Below are 19,782 nucleotides of genomic sequence, written 5' to 3'. Positions count from 1 at the left end.
GAGACCCACCATATAGCAAAGAATTAAACAATGGCCCACATTGGTGGTTGAATTAAATAACCATTGGCTATTAACTGTGGGAAACCATCGTCTGTCCTGCTCTGTAGAGGAGGGAATGGAAATTGGAATATTGAAGTACCTCGTTAAAGTACTAGGGCAGTAAGCGAAGCTACCCTGCGAGTCATGTGGAGGCTACCCAAAGGTCCCTCTGTCCCACTTTCCTAGTCAGTAGCAGCCAGGGCAAGCCCTCAGAAGAGGTGAATCAATAGGAAAAGCAGGGGCCATCACCTTGTGAAGTTGTTCCCCGAGGTGCCAGGCTCTGGTCAGGTTAGTGGGTCAGTCTGGGTTCATTATTTATAAGAAGGCTTCCGGAGTAAACTTGGGAGGAATTCTGGAAGTCAGATGGGAAAGGGCATGTTGTTTGATGCTTCCTGGGGAGGACAGTTCAAAAAATATGAGGTTGTAGCCCAGGGGAAGGGCGTATGTATGTGCCGCAAGGCGGATGCGGGATTTGAAATCGAGAGCGTTGGAGAACGGCGTAGAAATAAAACCGAGGCACGCCCCTCACCTTGCCGTTTGAACGGGAGTGCTCTGCGGATATATTTGTGTGGCTTAGTAAACATTATCTGTTTCTAGAAGAAGTGTGAGCATTACAGACCTTTGAGACATTCTTCCCCTCCCCCTATGCAGGATAGGAGCATGGGTTAGACTGTGCGGACTGTAGACTCACACTGTAAATGTTGTAGCCTATAGCTCATCAGCAGGGGTGCCGTTTGCTCCTAATGATCAGCAGCACCCGATAGCTCAGATCCCGTTATGGGATGCTCATGGGTGTGAGATCCAGGGTTATGGAAGAAGAGTTGAGGGAGCAGGAGTTGGCTACCTCCCTGCTCCCTACCTGGTGTCGTAAAGCCAGATCTGCCACGATCAACCCCAGCAGGAATGTATTACCCTGACATTTCTTAGGCTTCACTTCTTGTATGGCCTTACCCCAGCCCCTGCAGACCTTGCAGTCCCTGTGTGTGTAGAGGAAGCATCTTCCAACACCCCTGCCATGGCCAAGGGCGCATAACCACACAAACCTTGCCCCAGAGACCCTGCTCATCTCCCCAGGGGCATAAAAAGAATCCTTTCTCCACCCAATAAATGAACCAGTTCTCTGAAGCTGTTCCTGGGTATATTCAATGCTCCCACACTCATTGCTGGCTGGGATCCTGTACTGCACCCAACCCATCCTAACCTAAGCTTCCTTCCCTCCAGTTCAGCTTGGTAGGCAATGGGGCTGGCTGCCCTGAGGGAGAAGCAGAAAGTGGGTGTCACATGGGGTTCCCTCAATGTAGTGGCACATATTTATGTAGGGCAACACCTAAACCTAATAGTATCTATCTTAAATGCTCATGTGCCCATCACTATTGCAAATTATTGCAAATATCAGCTTGACATATGCAGTATTAACCATCGTTACTCTCAATGTTTTACCGTTGGAGGTTTTATTTTGAAACTACAGTGTTTTTTTCTTTTTGTGAGCTTCGGATATCCTTGTCTTAGCTGAGATAGAAGCATGTAGTAGGGTCTTTTTAGACTTATCTCTATACTCTAAGTAAGGATATGACAAAGCCCAGGGCACTGAGGAGCCACCAATAATAAAAGACCAGATCTCTCAGTGCTCTCACGGTGACAGCCTTCCCAGGCCAAGGGTGGTTTGTGACAGCGAAACATCAGCCATTTAATTAGGATTCTACTTCTGTGACCCTCCCAAGCCTGGCCATTCTCAATGGAAGCGAAATGTTCTTCCTAGCACCCATACAGTTGAGAGCTTAGCAGAAATGAATGACTGCTCACAGCCAACCATGGGACTGGGCATGGGGTCCCCAGTGGAGCAGTTAGAGAAAGGACTGAAGGAGCTGAAGTGGTTTATAGCCACATAGGAAGAACAATGATATCAACCAACCAGACCCTGCAGAGCTCCCAGGGACTAAACCACCATCCAAAGAGAACACATAGAGAGACCCATGACTCCAGCCTTGTCGGCCATCAATGGGAGGAGAGCCCCTTGGTCCTGTGAAGGCTTGATATACCAGTGTAGGGGAATTCCAGGGTGGGGTGGTGGGAGTGGGTGGGTGGGGGAACACCCTCATAGAAGCAGGGGGAAGGGGTATGGGATAGGGAGGTTCTGAAGGGGAAACCAGGAAAAGGGATAACATTCAAAATGTAAATAAATAAAATATCCAATGAGAGAGAGAGAGAGAGAAGAGAGAGAGAGAGAGAGAGAGAGAGAGAGAGAGAGAGAGAGAAGAAATGAATGACTGTTTTGCTTCCCAAACTAACAATATAGTTCAAACATTTTCTATACTGATCTAATATGTATATGTATGTGTGTGTGTGTGTGTATGTGTGTGTGTGTGTGTGTGTGTCTTCATTGAAAAGAGGAGAAACTGAAGAAATCGAGGGATAGGCAGGGGAAACAAGCTTGAATCTAGATTATCTGGGCGTAGACACCATGCTTTCTAATGCTGGCTTCCAGCCACTCCCAACTGGATGATGACATCACTTGGTGTGCTTATGGCAGAGAGCCATCTGCCCCTTGCAGGGAGGTGAGGCCGTGTGACTGGATTGTCCTTAGTGGAAAGAAAGCAAAGAGGAAAGATTGCTGCTTTCAATCTTGTCGATTGCCACCCCTGCCCCTCCCAGCCCTGTGGTCTTTAGTGCCATTTCCCTCTTATCCTACAGATGCAAGGAATGGTGGAAACCCCAGGGTCAGGGAAGCCATGGATAGAAGAGTCTGGGTTACTAAGCTGCTTCCTGTATGAAGAAGAGTTTCCCCTCCAACCTTACCAAGAGCTGATTGATGAACAGACATTCATTTGAATTGTTCATTGTTACTTGCTGACACTTAGAAATTGAATTTTTCTGCTTACTGCAGATTAGTTTCACTAATCCTTAGTGGAGATTTGTTGTTGTTTGTGTGTGTGGTATGTACTATGTATATATGCATGTATATTGTACAAGTAACATGTGCAGTACAGAAGTCTACATCTCTCTCAGTCACTCTCTTTCTGAGATGAGGTATCTCACTGAGCTTGGATGAAGAACTAGATAGTCTGGATCGTCTGCTGCCCAAGGGTGTCCAGGGATCCTTCCAGCTCAAGAATTATAGACATGCACTGCCAGCCAGTATAGTGTCGTCAGGGTGCTGGAGATCCAAACTCATGCTCACATGATAAGTCCTTTACTAACAAAGCCTAATATAGAAGTTTTTGAAAAATCAATCCATTTTTTATTTTGATTATCCCAGATTTAAATGTATTTTCCCATTTATCATCAGTATTACAAGGCATCAGGGAAATGCAAATCAAAACAACCTTGAGATTCTGCCTCATATCAGTCAGAATGGCTAAGATCAAAAACTCAAGAGACAGCAGATGCTGGAGAAGATGTGGAGAAAGAGGAACACTCCTCCATTGCTGGTGGGATTACAAGCTGGTAAAAACCACCCTGGAAATCAGATTGGTTGTTCTTTAGAAAACTGTGTATGATATTACCCGAGAACCCAGCTATACCACTCCTGGGCATATATGCACAAGAGGCTCTAACATGTAATAAAGGCACATGTTCATAGCAGCCTTATTTATAAAAGCCAGAAACTAGAAAGAACCCAGATGTCCCTAACAGAGGAATGGATACAGAAAATGTACATTGTGTTCATTTACACAATGGAGTACTACTCAGTTATTAAAAACAATTAATTCATGGAATTCTTAGGCAAATGGATCGAACTAGAAAATATCATCCTGAGAAAGGTAACCCGATCACAAAAGAACACCCATGACGTGCACTCACTGATAAGTAGATATTAGCTCAGAAGCTTGGAACACCCAAGAGATTAATTTACAGACCACATGAAGCTCAAGAAGAAGGAAGACCAAAGTGTGGATACTTTGGTCCTTCTTAGAAGGGGGAACAAAATGCCCATGGGAGGAAATACAGAGACAAAATGTGAAACAGAGACTGAAGGAAAGGCCATCTAGAAACTGCCCTCCCTGGGGATCTATCCCATATACAGTTACCAAACCCAGACACTACTGTGGATGCCAACAAGTGCTTGATGACAGGAGCCTGATATAGCTGTCTCCTGAGAGGCTCTGCCAGTGCCTGACAAATACAGAGGTGGATGCTCTCAGCCAACCATTGAACTGAGTACAGGGTCCCCAATTGAGAAGCTAGAGAAAGGACTGAAGGAACTGAAAAGACTTTCAGTCCCATAGGAGGAACAACAATATGAACCAACCAGTACTCCCAGAGCTCTCAGGGACTAAACCCCCAACCAAAGAGAACATATGGAAGGACCCATGGCTCCAGCTGCATGTGTAGCAGAGGATGGCCTTGTTGGGCATCAATGGGAGGGGAGGCCCTTGATCTTGAGAAGGCTTATTGCCCCAGTGTCGGGGAATGCCAGGACAAGGAAGAGAGAGTAGTCCGGTTAGTGAGCAGAGGGAAGGGGATAGGATAGAGGGGTTTTGGAGGGGAAATGTGGAAAAGGGATAACATTTGAAATGTAAATAAAGAAAATATCTAATAAAAAACCAAAAACAAGAGATGTTCTACCTTACAAAAAAAGAACTGCAAGGCATCTCTATCTGTCTGTATATCTGTCTGTCTGTCTGTCCATCTGTCTGTCTGTCTATCATATATGTACGTATGTATGTATTATGTATGTATGTATATTTCTCTCTGTCTTTCTGTCTGTCTATCATCTATGTATGTATGATGGATGTATGTATGCTTCTATCTGTCTCTTTCTATCATCTATGTATCTATGTATCTATCATGTATGTATCTATCATAATATCTATCATATATCTATCATCCATCCATCTATCATCTATATAGCTATGTATATATGTATGTATTAATAGTAGCTGTTCACAAATGTTTTAGTGATGACTATGACTATGGAAATTTGTTTAATTCTTAAATCGTGGGGCAGAAGGAATGCCACTTCAGTTAATTTTATGATGCTGTGAAATTACCCTAGGTGGATCTTGGTATTTTATAAAGTTCCTCCGGTGGTGCTGAGAATTGAAACCTGGGCCTGTGGGTGTTAATTAAGCATTCTCTCTGCTGTGGGGATACATCCCAGTCCAAGCATGTTGTCAAGGAAGGAATCTTATTTATGTCAGAGTTGTAGCTGCTCGAGATCACAGCATCCTCAGCATCTGCTCGGCTCTGGTGAGGGCCCCAAGGCAGACGGTACCGCAATGTCATGAGCATGTGCCGAAGAGGCAAACCGGTGACATGAGAAGTCAGAGAGGTCAGAGGAGATGGCATCCTCCTTCTAGAGAAAAACACTAACCTCCATGTAGCCCCATGACCCAGTTATCATTTACCAAGCATCACTTGGTAAAGGTTTTTCACCTCAGTACCACCACAAAGCAGCCTAAGCCTCCCTTGCATGGGTTTCGAGAGATGCTCTCATTCCGTCTCTAAACCATAGCAGGCAGCAGCAAGATCTTCAGATATGATCATGTTTACACGTGCTCTCTTTGCAGCTTAAAATTGAAACAGTACTCACGACATGGCTTTATCCACATTTTCTTAACTGAATTTAATTTTTGAAGGGCAGCACATTAATAAGTTTGGTGTTTTTTTTTTTTTTTTTGGTCAAATGTTTTGACCATGGTAAGATGACTCATATTTATTCCTTTGGGGTATATAACGAGAGCCTTCCATAGGTCCAGAGCCACTGGTATGAATAGAATAGGTTCATATGAGGATGCCTAATGGTTTATAGAGTGCTTAGCATGTGTCAGCTGCTCTTCCAGCAACTATGTTGGGATTCATTAATCCTCAAGATAGTTCCATGAGAGTATTCCCACATCTGGTTCATTTCATCATGTGGAAATTAAGGAATGGGAACATGTAGGAACATCCCAAGTTCACACAACATGTAGCTGGTGGGGCTCAAACACGCAGCAACCCGACATGGCTTTGGGGCCTGTGCCTTTGCTCACTGTTCACACCTGTTCACACCTGTTCACACTGTTGCCACGTGAATATGGATACAGTGTGTTTGCTTCTCATTTCAATTGTATTATCCTTTTCTAATGTCGTATGTGAAATCAGCACAAATTTAGATCAGAACAACCTACTCTTCTGAGCTCAGATTCCATGGGCAGCAGTCCCAGGTGCAGCTTCCCTGGGTCTTCCCCTCAGGATCGTGAAAAGCTTCAATAAAGGAGTCATCCCAGGCAAAGTTTTCAAGTTTCATGGCCTCTTCTAAAAATACATAGGGGAGAGGAAATGTCACTTCCGTTGAGGTCATAAAACCAGGGGAGATCACATCTTCAGCGCCATCTGGCTTAGTCATGCTTGGAGCAAAATGACAGGACTGATCTCTGAGGGGCTATGCTGAGCAGGTCCAGCATGGATCCAAACACGATATAATCAGATTTTTCCTTTGAACTAGCTCAGCTCTATTAAGAGAGAATTTGGTTCCCAAAGGTATCTCAACAATAAGCAAAATCAAGATTGCCAGATTCAAAAGATGGTTTATTTAGGAATATCACACAAACCCGACCACCTCAGCATTGCCTGCTTCTAAAGAAAGAAACAGGATCTTATAGTAGAGAGGATCTTATAGTAGAGAGAGCCTGGAAGAGAGGAGATAAAGATGAAATAATAAAATACTTTAGATAAAGTGGACTTTTGAAAGAATTGTAGGGACAAAAATGGAGACGAGCCCAAGGAAACGGAGGTCCAGTGACAGGCCCAAATTGGAATCTAGCTCAAGGGGAGGCCCCAAGCCTGATAATATTACTGAGGCTCTAGAGTGCTCACAAAAAGGTGCCTATCATAACTGTTCTCCCAAAGACTCAACAAGCAGCTGAAAGTCAGACGCAGATATTTACACCCAACCAATGGACAGAAGCAGCTGAGCCCTGTGGTTGAATTTGGGAAAAGCTGGAAGAAGCTGAGGAGGAGGGCGACCCTGTAGGAGGACCAGCAGTCTCAACTAACCTGGATCCTTGAGATCTCTCAGACACTGGACCACCAACCAGGCAGCATACACTAGCTGATAAGATGCCCCAACACATATACAGCAGAGGACTGCCTGGTCTGGACTCAGAGAGATTTGAGGCCCCAGGGAGTGGGGAGGTCTAGTGGGGGAAGGAGGTCTGGTTAGATAGAGGTGGTAGGTAGGTGGGGACATTCTCTTGGAGATGCGAGCACCGGGGGAGGAAGAATGGGATGTGGAACAATCAGAGGGTGGACTGGGAGAGGGATAAAGTCTGGAGTGTAAAAAAAAAGATTAAATAGAAAAAATTAAAAAAGAAAAAGAAAAGATAGCAAAGAACATTGCTAGAGTGCAACTATATGTGGAATAATGATTTAAAAATAAGGAAAACATTCCCATTATAAAAAAACATATCAGACCAGCATACACCAACAAACAGAATAGTATACATAATCATTCCCATGCTTAGTGCTTATGTCCGGGAGGCTATAGTGTCAATATGATTACTTCAGGTCCTGGATTTTTCCTGCTCAGCACATGAAAACATGTAGCTCATGGGAGTTCTAGCTCACCCAAGTGTTCTTAGTCATGGCCATATCCTCAAGCTACTGGGAAGAAATGGTATGTTTGGAATACACCAATTGATTCTAAGTAAGATGCATATGCCTTCCATAAAATAAGTGCTAAAGAATTGTAAAGAAGAATTATGAAGAGGAGGGAATGTCTTATGATATCTGGTAAAGTGTCACCTCATGTAGGGATTTGGAATAGACCAGTCTAGTTCACTTTCAAGATTATTATTACCTTTATGTGCAAGTTCTTTCTAAAATGGCTAGCTTATGAGCACAATTGAAATTACTTTTGAACCATTAAAACCAAGCACTCAGCACACTTTGGATACGCATCCTATGGAAAGAAAAAGAATGGACTAGAGCTCAGGAAGGGAGGAGAATATATAGATATAAGGAAAATAGAAATGTGAAATAAAAAAGAATCAAACAGGAAATAAAAAGTGACAGTGAAAGTAACATGACACATTTGTGTTATCTGACTCCAAGTAGCTTCTACTCTCAAGAATATATGTCCTGTCATATACACTCACACCCATAAACACACTCACTCACACACACTCACACTTACAGATCCTCTCTCACATACTATACACACACACTGACACACACTCACACATTCACACACACATTTACACACACTCACACACATACTCACACTCACCCCACACACTTACACTTATACATACCAATACTTGCACACTCAAACACACATATACACATATACACACTCACACATACTAATACACACTGACACACACATTCACATACACATACATACTCACACACATACTCTCTCATACACACACTGACACACTCTTGCACATTCACACATACATGCATACTCACACTCATACATATCCATACTCATACACACTCAAACACACACACACACACACACACACACACACACCATTGATCCAACATCAATAATCAGTAGAACACGCACTTGATGTCAGGGTCCCACTGCAGGGCTGGACCTGCAAGTGTGACTCTTCTGTCCCAATCCCTGGGACCGACCATAGCCCTTGTGCCAGACAAGGAGAGACCTGTGTCCCTGATTTCAGAGATACTCACTGACCCATATGTGAGTCAAACCCAAGATTGTAGCCACCTTGATTCCAGAGCAGCGATTCATTTCACTCTTCCTTTTCCAGGCAAGAGTGCCCCAGCCAGACAATACTCCCCTCGGATGATTACAATTTAACATGCTTAATATCCTTAAATGTTTAAGTCAACATAGTAATTAACAAATGTATAAAAGTGAGTAGTAAGGGCATAGTAGAGGATTTTACTGGCATAAAATAAAACAACAACAGCACAGTTTTCCCATCCTAATCCTTCCTAATCCTCATTTACAAGAATCTTATATGATTTCTGCATGAGTACCTTCCTTTAGATGGACACCTAAGATTGCACATGACAACCAAGAGCCGCTCTTAGACAGGTGGATATCCTTTGCCCCATTTCTTAATGTTTCCTGCCCTCTGGTGGTGATATCAGGAGATCTGTTGTATTTTCCCCCCCTTGGGAGGCCAAAGTAAAACATTTCATTAAAGATTAAATAAAGTCTGTGTGTTTCTCTGCCACAGTGGGCCATGTGTTGACCCTGTTCCGTCTTGTGTCTTCTTAGGCTAGACTTTCAGGATCAAGCATTCCTGGACTAAAAATGAAAACAACCCATCCCCAATGGATTCCACTGAAAAGGCAGTAAGGTCAAGTATAATTCTGAGACGCTGGAGATGAACCTGCTGTGTCTAAAAAGACGAGGGCACTTGTTAGTGCACATGAGTATTCCAAATTAGAGTGATGTTACTTTGCCATACCAGGCTAAAGACACACACTCTGATCAGCTGGGCTTTACTGGGGGAAAGGGCTTGTTTTTCTCTTGCTTTCTATTCTCAGCACTAGATTGGCTCAGTAATAAACATGCAAGACCATGTGCTTATAAAAATTAGGGCGGCATTCATCATGATTAGCAAGTAAGATGCCAAAAGTTCACTGGGATAAGTGGTTACTCAGTTAATTTGCCAAGGGCCGTATAATTAGATCCTATCCTCTGACAATATGAGCAACAATTTGAAAATTAAGTCAATGAGTCAGAAAGAGAACATATTGATCTGGGGGAGAATTTATGCAATGGATACGTCATTATGAGTATTTTTAAAGATTTTCATAAACAGGACAAAGTTAACCTTTTATTTAGATAACTATTTTTTTCAACTGACAGATGTTAAGTTGTCCTTTTAAAATAAAAATTTGTGGCTGTTCCCAGAAAGGTTTTCAATTCCTCCCCAATTCCCCTTTTCCGTCTTTTTATTAACTTTCTATCCTGAAATAGTTTCACACTAACAAACATTTGCAGAAGTAGTTAGTACAAGGGGGTTTTCTCTCTTGGAAGCCCTTCCACTCTTGGGGAATTTTTTTGGAAGCCCTTCCACTCTTGGGGAATTTTTCTCATTTTTCTCTAACAAATCTATGGTCTCTGCAAATCAAATCAGTGCAAGAATATCTAGGGACTCTTCATCCAAACTCAAATGTAAGGTTAATCCCACATTTAAGTCCAATGAGGTTTTCATGTATGGGAAAGCTACAATTAAAACCACCCTATTAACTACATATGCATCTTATAGAATCATCACCATATTATAGTTGTTATAGCAATGCCCATTGTATAGTCCAGTGTATAGATAATGAATAAATTAGAAGTGATAAAATGTAGCCTGCACACATGCAGAAGTCATTCTGTGGACTTCTCAGAGTGTCCTATCAGCAGGTCCATTTCCTTGATTTTGGTTTTTTTTCCCTTTGGGGAATGTTAATGTTGAGCACTTGGGTAAAGTGGTGGTGCCTACTGATCATTGTCTTAGTTAAGGCAATGATCATTGCTGTGAACAGACACCATGACCAAGGCAACTCTTATAAAGGACAACATTTAATTGGGACTGTCTTACAGATTCAGAGGTTCAGTCCATTATCATCAAGGCAGGAAGCATGGTATCATCCAGGCAGGCATAGCCTTCGGGGAGCTGATAGTTTAAAATCCAATTCTGAAGTCAAATCGGAGAAGACGGAATCTCTCAAGCAGGTAGGAGGGTCTCAAAGCACACCCCCACAGTGGCACAATTCCTCCAACAGGAAACACCTAAACGTGCCACTCCCTCGGGCAAGCATATTCAAACCATCACAGTTGTCCTCATGTAGAATAGGTATTTTTAGCATTTTGCCTGGTCAGTAACTATCCTGTGGAGAGATGCCTTAGGACTATACAAATACCCCTTTCCTCATATATCTGCCTGTCATCGTCTCCAACTGCTGATTTGTCTACTCTATAACTTCCCTGACATTCATTATCTGGAATTCTCCTTGCAAGGTGAGCCTTCTTTACCCTCATCCATTAGTTAATTACTTTCATGAATTAGGATGGAGTCATGAAAGTTTGTATGTTATCATTCATCACAGTTACCATTGACTTTGTTTTTCAAGTTGGCTCATCTTTAGTCATTAGGTGTCACTTTTAGCCCGACTCCTCTGTCCTTTGAATTTAAGGCCCTAATCTTTTGGGAGCTTTTTGTGTGGGGGTTGTGTTTGCTTGCCTGCCTTTTGTGCCATCAGGTATTTTAGGATAATCTTATTCTTCCTCTGCTCCAATATAGAAATTATTAATTTGTTCATGGATCCTTGGTTTCTTCTATTTCAGAGTAGTATTTAGTATTTAGAAGCTAGCATCTGAATGCTTGCTATGCTAATTGATACCGGAGTATGACTTCTCAGTATCTCATCAAACAAAGGTATTAAAAAGTGTTTTTAAAAACCATATACACACGTATGCAATCTAAATCTCTATGTATCTACTGATCCTATGTGTCTATGCATCATTCTATCATTCTATCTATCTATCCATCCATCATCATCTGTCTGTCTATCACCTTTTGTTACCTATGTATATATATTTAATTTATATCTATCTATAATTTACCTATATTTATCAATTATTGTCTACCATCCATCCATTATCTATTCATCAGCCATGTATCAGCAGGAATTCCTATAGTAATTTGGTTCCAATCCAGCATCATTGGGGTGCTTGCTGACTGAGCCTGAAGCTAAGAAATCTTGTTCTCATCTTCCACTTTATCAACTTACTTCCCTCTTCACAGGATCTACATGGACTTAATTACTAACTAGTGCCTCTCTAGACTGGGAAAATTACTAATTGAAATATGTTTGCTAACTTCCTTCTTTTGTCTTAAAGTAGGTTATCAAAAACTGGTCCTCAATAAACCAGGTTTTTTAGTTGAGGTTTATTAGTTCAATTGGAGATAGGATTTGACAGTAGAGCTCAAGTTCTCAGCTTCTCCCATGGTAGGATTGCTGACAATGACAAAAACCATCAGCCGCCCTAGGCTCAAATTCTTATCAATGATTTATTTGTGATCTACCTATCTATCTGTCTGTCTGTCTGTCTGTCTATCATCGCTCTCACTCTTTCCTTTACCTATCATATATGTATGTCATGTATGTATGTATGTCATGTATGTATGTATGTCATGTATGTATGTATGCCATGTATGTATATATATATATATGTGTGTGTGTGTGTATATGTGTATATGTATCATCTACTTATCTTCCTACTATGTATGTATCTGTAATATATGTATGTATGTATCTATCTATCATAATTTATCTATCACCCATCTATCTACCATCTATGTATCTATCATCTATCTATCTATGTATGTAACTATCATCTATCAGGTATCATCTATCTATGCATCTAGCAGTTATATCTGTGTATGTGTGTGTGTGTGTGTGTGTGTGTGTCTGTCTGTCTGTCTGTCTGTCTGTTTGTGTCTAGCTATCTATGCCTGATATTGAAACCTGGTCTTTGTGCATTATAGACCAGGGTTTTACCATTAAGCTACATCCACAGATACTTCCAAATTTTTAAGAATTCTTTGTGTGATACTAATATTTGTATTTTTGTGTATGGTTAGATTTACTTTGAATTTTAAAAAGTTTATCAACTGTCTTTGATTTTGCTTATGATCTTTTCTGCTATCCAGGAAAAAATCTATTTTGTTTAGTCATATCAATGTTTTCATAAAGTGTCTCTGAGTTATGAGACATTGCTAAGAAATTGCTCCTTATCCCCAGAAATTTATTCATGCTTTCTCCCAGGAGTTTTAATTTTTATATTTATATCTCAGTTACATTTGGGATCATTCTTATATTTGGCATGATGTGTGCTCTGAACATATTTTGTTCTAACTGATACTGAATTACCCCTGAACTGTCCCTTGATTTTTCTCCCAGAAAATGTGTGGTGCCACCTTTATTATGTACTGTTCTATACTTCCAAGTGTACTGGAATCCAGTTCTCTGCTTTCTGACCCACTCTCTGGCTCTGGTTATCTAGCCTTCCACCTACACCATACAATTTTAATTACAAGGACTTTATAGTATGTTTTAATGTCTGATAAAACCAGCCTTTCCTATATTCTTTCTTTCTAGTATTTTATTGGCTATTTTGGGATTTTTGGTTGTTTGTTTGTTTCTCCACATGGTTTGGACATGAATGCATTTAACGTTACATAAAGACTTATTCATATTTTATTGAGATGATGTTAGATTTAAGCATGGATTAGGGAGAGTCAACAACATTCAGATGAGGAAGCCAAAGCCTTGAAATGTCTTTGCATTAGTTCAAGTTCACTCTGACATTCCTCATGGATATTGTTGTCTCATGTAGTTTTCCTAAGTTTATTTACTTTTAAATATGTTCCTAAGTATTTCATCTTCTTCATTGTTATTATAAATAAGGGTTTTTTGTTACCGTGTCCTCTAATGAATTGTGTGTTAGTGTGTGTGTTTTGTGTTTATATGTGTGTATATAAGCATATATATAAACTAAATACTAATTCTATATATAATATTTTAGTCTGAGATCTTTACAACTTATTTTATTGTTTGAGTTAATATGTTTTCATGAGCTGTACAAAAATAAATGATTGTGTTAGGCCTTTAAACTTTGATTTATTTTTTTGTGGTACTTAGGCAGTTCTGACTAAGACAAAAGAACAGATCTGCCAAGGTCACGAGGTAAGAAATGGGCAAACAAACTTTTAAATCAAGGCCCTTCAGTGTTAGTTACTCTGAGAGGTCAAGGTGTAGGTTCCCTGAACTACTCTGTTTTTTACTACTAGCAAAAGAAGGGAGCAAGCTGTTCCTTACCCTCCTTCTCTTGACTTACTTACAGCCCCATCTTAGTTTGGGTTTCTATTGAAGTGTGAGACACCATGACCAAGGCAACTCTTGTGAAGGAAAACACTTAACTGGTACTGAGGCTCACCAATTAAGTGAGCTAAATTTAGTTCGCCAATTAACTGAACTCAACAGTTCAGAGGTTTACTCTTTTATCATCATGGTAGAAAACACGGGGAGGCACACAGCACACATGGTGCTGGAGAAGTAGCCGGGTGTTACACATCTGATGGGTAGGCAGCAGAAAGAGAAAGTAACACTGGGCCTGGCTTGAGCACTTGGAATCTCAAAGCCTGCCCCACCCTCAGTAGCATACTTCCTCCAACAAGGCCACACTTCCTAATAGTGCCACTTTCTATGGGCCTTTGGGGGCCATTTTCATTCAAACCACTACAAGCTCCAACATTAATTGTGGGAACTGAGTGGGAACACAAGCAGGATAGCTGGATGAGGGTTCTCCCTGAGGTAGACCAGAAAGCTGCGCACATATATCAAGAACTTCCTATAACATGAACTTCATTGTTTGGCATGAATGTAAAATTAAACTTCTGGCTAGAAAACTAATAAAAGCTCATCTCTGGCTCACCAAATAGTCCCTGTGAGACTTAAGAATAAAAATACCTCTGCCCCATTTGCCTGAGTTGTTCAAGGGGTCAATGCTCAGCTCTGGCTAGAGGCAGGGTTCCTCCTCACAGCCTCACTTGGCTCTCCTGCCTCAGCTCAAGCACCAATCCTATCACCCTGAAATTTCTTACTCATGCTGCATAAAATCTGGAGAGAAGCCTGGCGGTGGTGGTGCACGCCTTTAATCCCAGCACTTGGAAGGCAGAGGCAGGTGGATTTCTGAGTTCGAGGACAGCCTGGTCTACAGAGTGAGTTCCAGGACAGCTACACAGAGAAACCCTGTCTCCAAATATACATACATACATACACACACACACACACACACACACACACACACACACACATATATATATAAGAGCCTCATGGGCAACTTTGGATTATAGATCCTGTATCAAATCCAGCACTTAGTGAGCATTTAATGTATGTTTGTTGAGTAAGTGATGAAACCACATTGCCTTCCAAACTCCCAGAATGTACAGTGTTACTTGTGTTCTACACATGAACATGTCAGTCTCTTTTACTTCCAAAATGGGATCCTAAAGTTATATATTGGAGTACCTTCCTTTTATTCAGATTTGCACTATTAAACAAATTGCTATATTGTGTGGACATTGCATACATATTTGCTCAAATGTTTTGAAAGTTTAAACAGTTTTCTCCTAGTCTTAAGTAGTTGTATATATGGATGAGGTTTTAACATGTTAGGATAAAGCAATACACACACATAATAATACATACCTATGCACACACACACACACACACACATATATATATATATACATATATATACATATGCACACACATATATATATACATATATATACATATGCACATACATATATATATATATATATACATAAAACATATAATGTATATATATGCCCACACATGCACTCTAGGTTTTTTGATCCAATCAGTATGTTTCTGGTTCTGATTATAGCAGATGTAATAAGAGTTCAAGAAGGGGAGAAGACCCCATGATGTCATCCACCTACTACTCTTCTTGTTGAGCTTCTGAAATGAATGTAATGATGCTTCAATGGATGCCAGTGAGCCTGGTGCTTTGGGACTGGTTTGCTCTACACCTACAATGGATAAGAAAGCATTCATTTAGCTCAGCCTCTTTTAGAGCTTCCTCTCCTGGGGGCCATGACTCTTTTCTAAGGAAGAGTAAGGAGATTGTTGCCACTCTGTGAAGATGTAACTGAGTTCATCTTTAGCTTCTAGGATTGCCTGATTCACCATATGTTCTGAATCTCTGCTGTAATGGGGGATGCCTTACTCTATGGGATGCCTCTCAATCATTGGTAGATAAAAATGTTTCCATATCCTGGATAGTGTGGGTAACAGGAATCTGTGGCACCAATCATCAACTCCAAGAAATTAAAAAAAAAAACCTTTCCATTATTAACACCCTCTGTGCAAACTGTAAAGGATGACGTATGCATGTATATGGATTAGGTATCTCTCACATGGTACCATGGTGCTGGGGAGTAGTGTTATATTTTGTGCACTTTCTTTTCTTTTTTTAAGAAGATTTATTTATTATTATATGTAAATACACTGTAGTTGCCTTTAGACACACCAGAAGAGGGCATCAGATCTCATTACTGATGGTTGTGAGCCACCATGTGGTTGCTGGGATTTGAACTCTTTGGAAGAGCAGTCAGTGCTCTTAACCACTGAGCCATCTCTTCAGCCCTCTTGTGTACTCTCAAATGTGTATGTTCTGCAGTGGATCCAAAGGAAATCTGACACCTCCTAAAGCATCTTCACAACAGGCTGTGCCGGTTACTTTTGTTGGGGTATGCTATGTGAAGGTTGTCTTTGTAGTATTCAGCTGTTAATTCTATACTGGCAGAGAGCTGAATACTGGCCAGATTTGGGTACTGTTATTCCTATGGCTCATCCCCTGCCTCAGTATTTTGTAAACTTACACCTTCCTCAGTCACTAATTGGCTTAATACAGATCTGGTGGCCAGTAACTGGGCAGGAAAGGGAAGGCAGGACTTCTGATCTGAGAGAGGATCTCAGGGAGAAGTATCTAGGTGGGGAGATTCACCATTGGTAACAGGAGGCTGGACATACAGAGAGAGAGAGAGAGAGAGAGAGAGAGAGAGAGAGAGAGAGAGAGAGAGAGAGAGAGGTAGCTGCCACGTATAAGACATAGACTAGTCAGGTTAGTTAAGTTAGGTGAGCTATCTGGGAGTTAACCTAAGCTAGGCCTAATAAAGTATTTTACTATACCTAATAGGTATAATAAAATTGATAAGTCTCTGTGCCATTATCTGGTGCCTGGCAAGTTCAACAAAGTCCAGCAATACAGTTTTATGTCTGCTTGCTACAAGCTGGAGTCATTTGGGAAGAGGGAACCTAAACGGAGAAAATGTCCCCTGAGATTGGTCTCTGTGGAAGCCTGCGTGCATTTTCTTTTTTTTTTTCCCTTCTTTTTTTAAATTTTCTATATTCTTTGTCTTTAGCCCTCTTCCCTCTGCCCGTTTCCCAATCAACCCCCTCCCACTTCCCTGTCCTGGTAATCCCCTACATTGCTGCATCAAGCCTTTCCAGGACCAGGGCCCTCACCTTCCTTCTTCTTGGGAATCATTTGATATGTGAATTGTGTCTTGGGTATTCAGAGCTTCTGGGCTAATATCCACTTATCAGTGCTGAGTGCATTTTCTTAGTAAGTGATTAGTGTGGGAGGGTCCAGTCTGGCGTGGGTGGTGCTACCCTGGGCGAGATGGGCAGGCTATATAAGTCCTGGGTAGCAAACCAGTAAAGAGCATTCCTCCATGGCCTTTGCTTTAATTCCTGCCTCCAGGTTCCTGGCTTGAGGTCCTTCCCTACCCTCGCTTCATGCTGAGCTGTGATCTCGATGTGTAAGCTGAAATGAACCCTTTCCTTCTCTGGTTGCTTTTGTTCATGATGTTTTAATCACAGCAATAGAAACTCCAGGGCACTGTTGAACACAGGAGACCATTAGGAGCCAACTAAATGACTCTAACACAATAAAGGATGGGTACATTTTGAAACAAGCATTTAGTGGTCTGCTGTAACTATATCGAAGAAATCATATGCAGATATTACCTGCATGGACTAACAAACACTTAATGTTGAACAATCGAAGCAAGATATGAAGGTAAGTGCAGGGTGTGGAGCTTGTGGACAAGGCTTAGAAACAAACAGTATTACTGTCATTTGTGTACATCTAAAGAACATGGACACAGACACGTGGGAGTGACAAACACCAGATTCTCTCTGGAGAAGAAATATGGAGGCAGAGAGCAGAGACGAGAGGTGGTATACAACAAGCTCAAACCTCGTTATTTTATGTCTTATTAAAATGTACAGAAAGCATGAGGGTGTGTGAGTAATTATGGTAGGTGGGTGGTTTGTCTAACCCTGTGGTAACCCTGGATACTGCAGGGATGAGCAATACTACCTTAACTAAGCAAATTACATACATTTTTGTTTAGAAAATTGAAATTAAATTCGAATCAATATCCTTAAAGCAGGCTTCTCCAATTGGCTGATGAAGGAGCCAAATATGTGTGTGTGTGTGTGTAACAATAATAATTAAAGGAGTCATTGATTTAGGAGGGAGAGTGGGGACACGGGAGGAGTTGGGAGCAGGAGAGGTGGCAGTAATGGAGATTTAGTGCTCATCTATAAAGCTCTCAAAAAGAATTAAAATTTTAAAATACCAGCTGATAAGATACTTATTTTACTCTAAAGACCTCTTTTCTGCGTTTAAAGTGTGCGCATAGAAGAACAAAAACACCACCACCAACGACAGAAGCAAACCTTCAAGGTCTTAGAGCTTGGGATGGCAGTTGTCGGGGCTGCGGTCCATACTACATTGTCGCATTTCCACGTCAGGAGATGTGTCCAACCTCCTCCTCCTTTGTCCCATCAGTGAAACCTGCCGGAATCTTTCTCTCACCGGATCTGCAAACTTCATCACCTTTTATTTTTATGTGTATGTGTCTATCATCACTTGCATCTAGAATATCGTTCTGTATGCTGTTGATGGCTCCCGGCCCCACCCGCGCCATTGACTTTTAAATAAATGTTTAGAGAACGTCGGAAGGAGAACGGGACAAATAGGAGACCGTGCGACAAAGAACCAGAGAAAGGCCCAGAAAGCTGGCGTTAGAATGTAAAAATGGGGAAAAGGTATATTGGAGATGATTTTACAGCTTCTAGGAGAAAGCACAGAACGAAGCCCGGTGGCGAAAGCCTGCTGGACTGTGTGGGTTTATACTGTGTGCTGTCGATACCGCCAAGCACTGCAGGGGCTAATTCATGCCCCTCCTCCTGAAGCCCTGTAAAGTTGTTATTCTTACTTGGCTGTTATTCTTACACTTTGCAAGGAATGGCATGCAAAGGAGGCAGGCTAAGTAACTTAGGGGTGTGAACCCTGAAATCGTACTTCTGAGTCCACGCTGTCCGCCATGATAGCAGAAACTAAGGAAGGCAGAGATTGAACAGGCTGCACTAATGCCTTTGTTAGGCATATAGATGGGGGTGAAACTTTAAGGTGAGCATGCCCTGCATCTTTGCTGAGGCTCAGCACAGAGACACAGGTTGATGACAAGGCTAGGCAAGGGAGGTACCTATATCAGCCACAGGGAGCCAAGGACTTGACTGCAGCAAAGCCAGAAATAAATACAACGGATGAGAAACCAGTCTGTTCTCTTAAGGTTCTAGGGCAGCATCTCTAAACTGCAAGCACTGTTTCTGTCTGAATTCTATACATTCGACATGATTACTGTCATTTGAAATGCCACTATTCTTGCTTTAATTCTGGTTTTCTACAGGGAAAGGCGGGGCTTTGTTATTGTTTGAGACTTTTTTTTCTATGCAGTTAATTGAAGCGTAGTAGGGCTTAAGAGAATAAATGTGTAGGGGACAGATGCCGCCCACCGTAGAGCTGCGGGGATAAAGACCTGAAAAGATGGCCCGGGAGCCCCACTTGGCAAGACAGACCCTGAAAACTGAGTGACTCTGGGAATGAGGTCAGGGGGACAGAGAACAGGAAGTAGGAAACTGCCACTTGGCTGGTTGGTGGGTATGTCAACCTATCTGTCAGTCAGTAACCAAGCCTCCTCTCCAGGAAGCCAGCACTTTCCCCTCTTCTTACAGCAAGAGAAGACAGCTTTGCCACACACCCGAAGGTCATTTTGGTCTGTGTACCTTCCAATAGCTTGCGGTCCCCTGTGAACTGCTCCCCCTCCTTCTCAGGCTCCGCCCACTTCCCAGCTTCAGCCCCCATCTCTGCAAACCACGGAAGCTTACCGAAAAAGA

At 41.7% G+C, this 19,782-nt stretch overlaps 2 long non-coding RNA genes across 4 annotated transcripts in view; one reads left to right on the top strand and one right to left on the bottom strand.

Annotated features, from left to right (window-relative positions):
• LOC127670729 (uncharacterized) overlaps positions 1-19,782 on the top strand; it is a 621,253-nt gene that overhangs the window by 330,842 nt on the left and 270,629 nt on the right. The gene's annotated exons all lie outside the window — the stretch shown is intronic.
• Positions 1-19,782, bottom strand: part of LOC127670730 (uncharacterized) — a 63,067-nt gene that overhangs the window by 41,943 nt on the left and 1,342 nt on the right. For 2 of the 3 annotated variants that reach the window (XR_007974601.1, XR_007974599.1), the window contains exon 2: positions 6,150-6,276. The exons of the other annotated variant lie outside the window; for it this stretch is intronic. This is a non-coding gene — a long non-coding RNA (uncharacterized LOC127670730). The remainder of the gene's footprint in view (positions 1-6,149; positions 6,277-19,782) is intronic. 3 annotated transcript variants of the gene reach the window in all.

This window comes from Apodemus sylvaticus, chromosome 20 (genome assembly GCF_947179515.1).
Source record: "Apodemus sylvaticus chromosome 20, mApoSyl1.1, whole genome shotgun sequence".
In the NCBI taxonomy this organism is placed as follows: domain Eukaryota; kingdom Metazoa; phylum Chordata; class Mammalia; order Rodentia; family Muridae; genus Apodemus; species Apodemus sylvaticus.
Note: the sequence above shows the minus strand (reverse complement) of the source record. Positions and strands in the feature narration are given on the sequence as shown.